The following is a 9,049-nucleotide window of genomic DNA, read 5'->3' on the forward strand; positions in this document are numbered from 1 at the left end:
TATGGAACAAGTTGTCAAAATGGTTAAAAATCAATTCTCAAGCAAAACAAACAAATGAAATATTTGGTCAACAGGTCTGGAAAGGAAATAACAGACAGTTCAGCAGTTTGATCTCTCAATCAAATGAATTTGTTGGTTCTAAATACAGTTGGCCTGCCGCGCACATTATATCTTACTGTGACACAGTGCTTGTGGATGTCTTCCTTAAAACAGTGATGTGACTCTATGAATCTGCCTTTTTACATCAATAATATGAGTCCGATGGATGATATACTCATAGAGTTCCACCAAAATAAGACAGACTAAATATGCCATATTTGGATTAAAATAGGAAGTAGAAAAGGAACAGTAGCACTGACTGAAAAGCTTCTTTTGACTGCATCAGAAGGCCCAAGGACACCATGTCTACTTCTAATATCACAATCTTCATGCCCTCTGTGTTGACACTAGTAGGGATCCCAGGCCTAGAGTCTGTGCAGTGCTGGATTGGGATTCCATTCTTCGTTACATACCTCATTGCTATGACTGGAAACTCCTTGCTTCTAACTATCATAAAATCAGAACGCAGCCTCCATGAGCCCATGTACATTTTCCTAGGCATGCTAGGAATCACAGATATTGCACTTGCTACCAGCATTGTGCCCAAGATGCTTGGAATCTTCTGGTTTCATATGCCACATATCTCTTTTGATTCCTGCTTGCTTCAAATGTGGCTCATCCACACATTTCAGGGCATGAGTCAGGTATCCTGCTGGCCATGGCCCTGGACCATTATGTTGCCATCTGTTATCCACTGAGGCATGCTGCCATCTTTACCCACCAGCTAGTCACCCAAATAGGTATTGTGGTTACTCTCAGGGCTGCCATTATTGTAGCCCCATGCCTAATACTGATAAAGTGTCGTCTTAAGTTTTATCACACAACAGTCATCTCCCACTCCTACTGTGAGCATATGGCTATTGTGAAACTAGCTGCCGAAAATGTCGAGGTCAACAAGATCTATGGTTTGTTTGTGGCCTTCACAATAGCAGGGTTTGACCTCACATTCATCACCTTGTCCTACATCCAGATATTTACCACAGTTTTCTGTTTGCCCCAGAAGGAGGCGAGGTTGAAAGCATTCAGTACCTGCATTGCTCACATCTGTGTCTTCCTCCAGTTCTACCTCTTGGCCTTCTTCTCCTTCTTCACACATAGGTTTAGTTCTCATATCCCCCCTTATATCCATATCCTCTTTTCCAGCATTTATTTGTTGGTCCCTCCAGTTCTCAATCCACTGGTCTATGGCATAAAGACCAAGCAGGTCCGCAGTCATGTGGTGAAAATGTTCAGTTCTTAAAATCCATGCTAATCAGACATTCACGTTTCTTTGTGCAACAATAATCATCTCCCAAAACAAAATTCCACATTATTTGAGATGCTTGGGTTTTCCCCTTAACTACTTCTCGAAATTTACCAGCATGAAAGGCAGTTTTCAGATCATTGTAGCCTATACCAGCTTTCAATCAATAATATTGTTGATCCTATCTGGATAAAGACTAAGTTTCTTGTTAGAAACACAGTGCAATATAGTGAATATACATATTTTCCTTGTCTTCTTTAATTTTTAATTACTGGTTGAGTTTCCAACTCTAAGAATCCTCCCTAACTAGGATTCATGAATTATGCATCTTTACGTTGAAATTAAATGCGTCCAAGTCTCCTTGCTGTGGAGTGTCCAGATCCTCAATGGAAAGAAGTCGTTGACTCTTTTTCTCAATTACTGATATCTCTGTCATTAAAAAAAATTGAATGAATTGTATCTTAAATATATTCTTATCCAAAAACCCTTTTGAATCTGATGGGATAATAAAGTCTAACGATTTAAACACATTTTCAGAGTCATCCAGAAAATTATAGCACAAAGTCCATGATAACTCAGTTGTTCCACATTTCACACCAATACTGCTTTCACTACCTCTACCATTTAATTATATATTAATTCAACAAGTATTATTAAGTGCCTACAATTTTATTAATATTATGCTAGAGATTAGTGATACAGTAAGAAATTCAACACATTTATGCTCCATGATTCTGTGGGCTTTAATTCCTTGAAGATAGAGAAAAAAATTGTAGAGGCATTTGCAAAGAAATTAAAGTACTGGAGACAGAGTAGTCAGGATTGGTGTTTTTGTTTTAAGTTTTATTTGTTTTTCAGTTAATCTGATTCTTGAAGAATGAGGAATTATGAATGAGTAGCCATAGATTTTAGAAACCACAGTGCTGAGGTAGATGATGGGGAAAAAGTAACTAGAGAATGTGGGTTAAGGTTTTTTTTTTTTTTTTTAACTGTTTTTAATGTAAGGTATAATTTGTTGAAACAAACAAATAAGACTATCAAGAATGTCCATGATCACTCTGAAAAGTTGCATGAACTTTATTCTGAAAGCTATGACGTGTCATTGCAGGGTTTTTCTCTACACGAAAAGCACTTGTGTATGTGTGTTTCCCTACTTAGGCATCCATCAGCACACATGATCAGCTGATATAAAACATCATGTGTCCAATATAATAAAAGATTTACAGTGCTTCTGTATTGAAAACTACAAAACATCCCAGACAGAAATTAGGCAAAACCTAAAGAAATAGAGATTGGAAATCACAATATTGTTAAAATGTTAATCATCCTTTAATTGGCCTGAAGGCTCAAGACAGTTCCAAGTAGAACCCTAACTTTTTTTTTTTTTGCATGCAATAAGAAGAGTAAAATATATCAGTAATGGAATGCATTTTGAGAAAGTAAAGAAATGATCAAATTATGATTTAAAAGAAACAAACAAACAAAAAAATCATTGTTGCCCGGTTGATTCCAACTCATAGTAAGACGGCCCCATAGGGTTTCCAAGGAGTGCCTGGTGAATTCAAAACTGTAGAACATTTTTTAGCACCCATAGCTCTTAACCACTCTGCAACCAGGATTTCCATAGTATGATTAGGACATGTCAAAAGGATCTAGTATCTCATTTGAATGGGCTCCCTCCAGCAAAATTTTGGACAGCTTGAGCACCAATATAGAAAATGATGGTAATGGATTATAACCCAGATTCTGTGAGTCCATGTAGATACAAATAAAGCAATACATGAATAATACACAAAATAAAAACTTCTTTATACTATAGTGTGAACAAGTATAAACTTAGAAGGAATAATGGACAAATAGGCAAAAGTTTGATGATGTACAGTAAATTACATAATGTAAAATTATCTTCCTATATATTGTTAATAAATTACAATTAAAAAATGGAAATTTATAATGAAGAGACCTGGATGACATTGCATTAAACAAGTGCTCAAAATTGACATCATTAATATTAGGCTCCAGAGAGGTGGAGCCAAGATGGCAGATCAGACAGACGCTTCTGGTGAGCCCTCTTACAACAAAGACCTGAAAAACCAAGTGAAACGAGTATATTTATGACAAGCTAGGAGACCTGAACATCAAAGGCAAACTTAGAAAATGAACTGAGGGGGAGGAGGAAGAAGAGATGGTTCAGAAGCAGAGGGGAGTTGCTGGACCTGAATCCCGGGGAGCCCTTAGGCATGATTCTTGGGATTGGTGGCGACAGGCTGGTTCTAGCATTTGGCCGCAGTTTCCTCAGGGAGAACCAGACACCACACAGCCTACTCACACCTCTGGAACCTGAAATGAACGGCACTCTCAGCAAAAGCTAAGCACTTGTGAATATTTTACTGTGCCCACCTCCCAGCCCCACTCCCAAGCTGGCTTCAGCAGCTGATTTCCCTGGGCCTTAGACAATTTTTTTTTTTTTAGACAGGCCCTGGTGAGCATTTAGAGCCATACTACCAGCCTTAGAAAATTGGGAGAAAAGATAATTTGCTAGCTCAACTAACCGGGGGAATCCAGGAGAGAATCAGCTCCTATCCATGCATAAACAGTCCGTAAACTTTGAGTACCTTTCCCTTCTGCATGGACCTGTGTGGGCCTATTTTGGGAGAATAGGCCCTTGTTGGCAGGCTCCAACCATTTCAGCTGTGCGGTGGAGAAGTCGGTGTTTTATGTTTGACATTGCTTTGCTTATTAAACAGGGTCCCCACCTACCCACATCAAGGGCCTGAGGACTGGTAGCTCCACACAGGTCACACAGACACCGCAACAGAAGTCCAAAGATAACTGGTACCTCCCAGTCCTTACAACCGAAAACACTGGGCCCACGGTCCATCTGCATAACACACCCACCTCTACACTCCAGGGAACAGGGACACACTTTCCTCAGAGACATGTGGGGGATGATTCTGAGCCCCCTGCCATGTTCAGAGTGTGACCCCCCGATGCAACCAGATACCAGTGCCTACACCAATCACCCCAGTCCCTCTAATACTGTAGGACAGAGCCTGTACCACAGTATTGATGATCAGCTACCTGGACACATGAACGGAATTCATACAAGAAAAGTGATGGACTCCTAGACTGATACACCTGATAACAGCTCTAGCCATCTGGGGACGTCAGAGCTCCAAAGGCAAAAATCATCAAGCTAGCTCACCCAAGCAACCCATTTGGGCATATCAAAACAAAACTAAGCAAGAAGCTATGACACAGTAAGCAAACATAAAATAAACTAATACAATAACTTATAGGTGGCTCGGAGACAACAGCCAATATCAAATCACATAAAGAAACAGACCATGATCGCCTCAACAAGCTCTCAAAACAAAGAATCCAGGGATCTTCTAGATGAAAGTGCCTTCCTGGAATTACCAGAGGCAGAATACAAAAGATTAATATACAGAACCCTTCAAAACATGAGGAAGGAAATGAGGCAATATGCAGAACAAGCCAAGGAACACACAGATAAAGCAATTGAAGAAATTAGAAAGATTATTCAGGAACATATGAAAAATTTAATAAGCTGGAAAAACCTATAGACAGACAGAAATTAGAAATTCAGAATATAAACAATAAACTTACAGAAGTAGATGACTCAATAGAAAATCAGAGGAGCAGAAATGAGCAAGTGGAAACCAGAATTTCTGAACTTGAAGATACATCACTTGGTGCTAATATATTTGAAGAAAAATCAGTTAAAAGAATTTAGAAAAATGAAGAAACCTTAAGAACTGTGTGGGACTCTATCAAGAGAAATAACCTATGAGTGACTGGAGTATCAGAACAGGGAGGGATAACAAAAAGTACAGACAGAATTATTGAAGATTTTTTGGCAGAAAACTTCCCAGATATCGTGAAAGATGAGAAGATATCTATCCAAGAGGCTCATTGAACACCATATAAGGTAGATTTTAAAAGAAAGTCACCAAGACATATTATAATCAAAGTGCCAAAACCAAAGATAAAGAGAGAATTTTAAGGAGCAGCTAGGGATAAATGAAAAGTCACCTACAAAGGAGAGTCAATAAGAATAAGCTCGGACTGCTCGGCAGAAACCATGTAGGCAAGAAGGCAATAGGCTGACTTATATAAAAAATTGTAGGAAAAAAACTGACAGCCAAGAGTCTTATATCCACTGAAACTGCCTCTCAAATAAGAAGGTGAAATTAGGACATTTCCAGGTAAACAGAAGTTTAGGGAATTTGTAAAAACTAAACACAACTGCAAGAAATACTAAAGGGAGTCCTTTGGTGAGCAGATCAATAATATTAGGTATCAACCCAAGACTAGAACACTAGGCAAAGCAATCAGAAGTCAACCCAGACAGAAAAACCACAAAAATAAATTGAGATGAAACAAACAAACAAACAAAAAAAAAACAAGGAAACTGTGATGTTATTACCAAAAAGAAGACAATATTAAAACAATAAAGAGGGATTAAGAAATGTAGTTATAGATCTTCCACATGGTGAGGAAGACAAGGTGATATAAAAAAATAAAATTCAGGTTTAAATTTAGAAAAATAAGGGTGAATAATAAGGTATCCATAAAGGAGACAAAGTATCCTACACATCAAAATAAAATACAAGCAAAAAAAAGAGACTCAGCAGAAACAAAATCAACAACAACGAATATGAGGAAAGGACAATATGCAAAGATAATCTACTCAGCACATAAAATTAAGTGGGAAAAAGAAACTGTTAACAACACACAAAAAAAGACATCAAAATGATAGCACTAAATTCATACCTATCCAAAATTATGCTGAATGTAAATGAACTAAAAGCACCAAGGAAGAGACAGAGTGGAAGAATGGATTAAAAAACAAGATCCATCTATATGCTGCCTATAAGAGACACACATTAGCTTAGAGACACAAACAAACTAAAACTCGGGATGGAAAAAAATATATCAAGCAAACAACAATCAAAAAAGAGCAGGAGTGGCAATACTAATTTCTGACAAAATAGACTTTAAAGTTAAATCCATCAGAAAGGATAAGGAAGGACACTATATAATGATTAAAGGGACAATACACCAAGAAGATATAACCATATTAAACATTTATGTACCCAATGACAGGGCTGAAAGATACATAAAACAAACTCTGTCAGCATTGAATAGTGAGATAGGCAGCTCCACAATAACAGTAGGAGACTTGAACACGCCACTTTTGGTGAAGGACAGGACATCCAGAAAGAATCTCAATAAAGACACAGAAGATCTAAATGCCACAATCAACCAACTTGACCTCATAGATATGTACAGAACACTCCACCCAACAGCATCCAAGTGTACTTTCTTTTCGAGTGCACATGGAACATTCTCTAGAATAGACCACATATTAGGTCATAAGGCAAGCCTGAGCAGAATCCAAAAAACATTGAAATATTACAAAGCATCTTCTCTGACCATAAGGCCATAAAAGTGGAAATCAATAACAGGAAAAGCAGGGAAAAGAAATCAAACACTTGGAAACTGAACAATACCCTGCCCAAAAAAGACTGGATTATAGAAGACACTAAGGATGGAATAAAGAAATTCATAGAATCCAATGAGAATGAAAACACTTCCTATCAGAACCTTTGGGACACAGTGAAAGCAGCACTCAGAGGTCAATTTATATCAATAAATGCACACATCCAAAAAGTAGAAAGGGCCAAAAACAAAGAATTCTCCCTACAACTTGAACAAATTGAAAGAGAGCAACGACAGCAACAACAAAAGAAAAACCGTCAGGCACCAGAAGTTGACAAATAATAAAAATTAGAGCTGAACTAAATGAAATAGAAAACAGAAAAACAGTTGAAAGAATTAACATGACCAAAAGCTGGTTCTTAGAAAAAACTAACAAAATTGATAAACCATCGGCCAAACTGACAAAAGAAAAACAGAAGAGGGAGCAAATAACCAGATTAAGAAATGAGATGGGAGATATTACAACAGATCCAACTGAAATTAAAAGTATCATATCAGATTACTATGAAAAATTGTACTCTAACAAATTCGAAAACCTAGAAGAAATGGATGAATTCCTATAAACATAGTACCTTCCTAAATTAACACAAACAGAGGTAGAACAACTAAATAGACCCATAACAAAAGAAAAGATTGAAAAGGTAATCAAAAAACTCCCCCCCCAAAAAAAAGCCTTGGCCCAGATGGCTTCACTGCAGAGCCCTACCAAACTTTCAGAGAAGAGTTAACACCACTACTACTAAAGGTATTTCAGACCATAGACAAGGATGGAATACCACCAAACTCATTCTATGAAGCCACCATATCCCTGATACCAAAACCAGGTAAAGATACCAAAAAAGAAAATTAGAGACCTGTATCACTCAAGAATTTAGATGCAAAAATCCTCAACAAAATTCTAGCCAATAGAATTCAACAACATATCCAAAAAATAATTCACCATGACCAAATGGGATTCATAGCAAGTATACAGGGTTGGCTGAACATTAGAAAAACAATTAATGTAATCCATCATATAAATAAAACAAAAGACAAGAATCACATGATTTTATCAATTGATCCAGAAAAGGCATTTGACAAAGTTCAGCACCCGTTCTTGATAAAAACTCTCAGCAAAATAGGTATAGAAGGAAAATTCCTCAACATAATAAAGGGCATTTAGAGAAAGCCAATAGCCAACATCATCCTAATGGAGAGAGCCTGAAAACATTCCCCTTGAGTTCGGGAACCAGACAAGGATGCCCTTTATCACCACTCTTATTCAACATTGTGCTGGAGGTCCTAGCCAGAGCAATTAGGTTACATAAAGAAATAGAGGGTATCCAGATTAGCAACAGAGAAGTCAAAGTGTCTCTATTTGCAGGTGACATGATCTTATACACAGAAAACCCTAAGGAATCCTCAAGAAAACTATTAAACTAACACAAGAGCTCAGTACAGTATCAGGATACAAGATAAACATACAAAAATCAGTTGGATACCTCTATACCAACAAAAAGAACATCAAAGAGGAAAACCACCAAATCAATACCATTTACAGTAGACCCAAGAAGATAAAATGCTTAAGAATAAATCTTCCCAGAGATGTAAAAGACTTATACAAAGGAAACTACAGAACACTTCTGCAAGAAACCAAAAGAGATCTACATAAGTGGCAAAATATACCTTGCTCATGGATAGGAAGACTTAACATTATAAAAATGTCTATTCTGCCCAAAGTGATCTACAGATACAATGCAATCCTGATCTAAATACCAGTGACATTTTTTAATGAGGTGGAGAAACAAATTATCAACTTCATATGGAAGGGAACGAGACCCCGGACAAGTAAAGCATCACTGAAAAAGAAGAACAAAGTGGGAGGCCTCACTCTACCTGGTTTTAGAATCTATTATACCGCCACAGTAGTCAAAACAGCCTGGTACTGGTATAACAACAGATACATAGACCAATGGAACAGAATTGAGAATCCAGACATAAATCCATCCACATATGAACAGCTGTTATTTGACGAAGGCCCAAAGTCAGTTAAATGAGGAAAAGACAGTCTTTTTAACAAATGGTCCTGGCGTAACTGGATATCCATCTGCAATATAATGAAACAAGACCCATAACTCACACCATGCACAAAAAGAAGCTGAAAATAGATCGAAGACCTAAATATAGAATCTAAAACAGTAA

At 37.4% G+C, this 9,049-nt stretch overlaps 1 pseudogene; it reads left to right on the plus strand.

The window, feature by feature from the left end:
• Window positions 1-274: 274 nt before the first annotated feature.
• LOC100676460 (olfactory receptor 52A1-like) lies at window positions 275-1,450 on the plus strand (annotated as a pseudogene).
• Window positions 1,451-9,049: the final 7,599 nt, after the last annotated feature.

This window comes from Loxodonta africana, chromosome 7 (assembly GCF_030014295.1).
Source record: "Loxodonta africana isolate mLoxAfr1 chromosome 7, mLoxAfr1.hap2, whole genome shotgun sequence".
Lineage (NCBI taxonomy): Eukaryota > Metazoa > Chordata > Mammalia > Proboscidea > Elephantidae > Loxodonta > Loxodonta africana.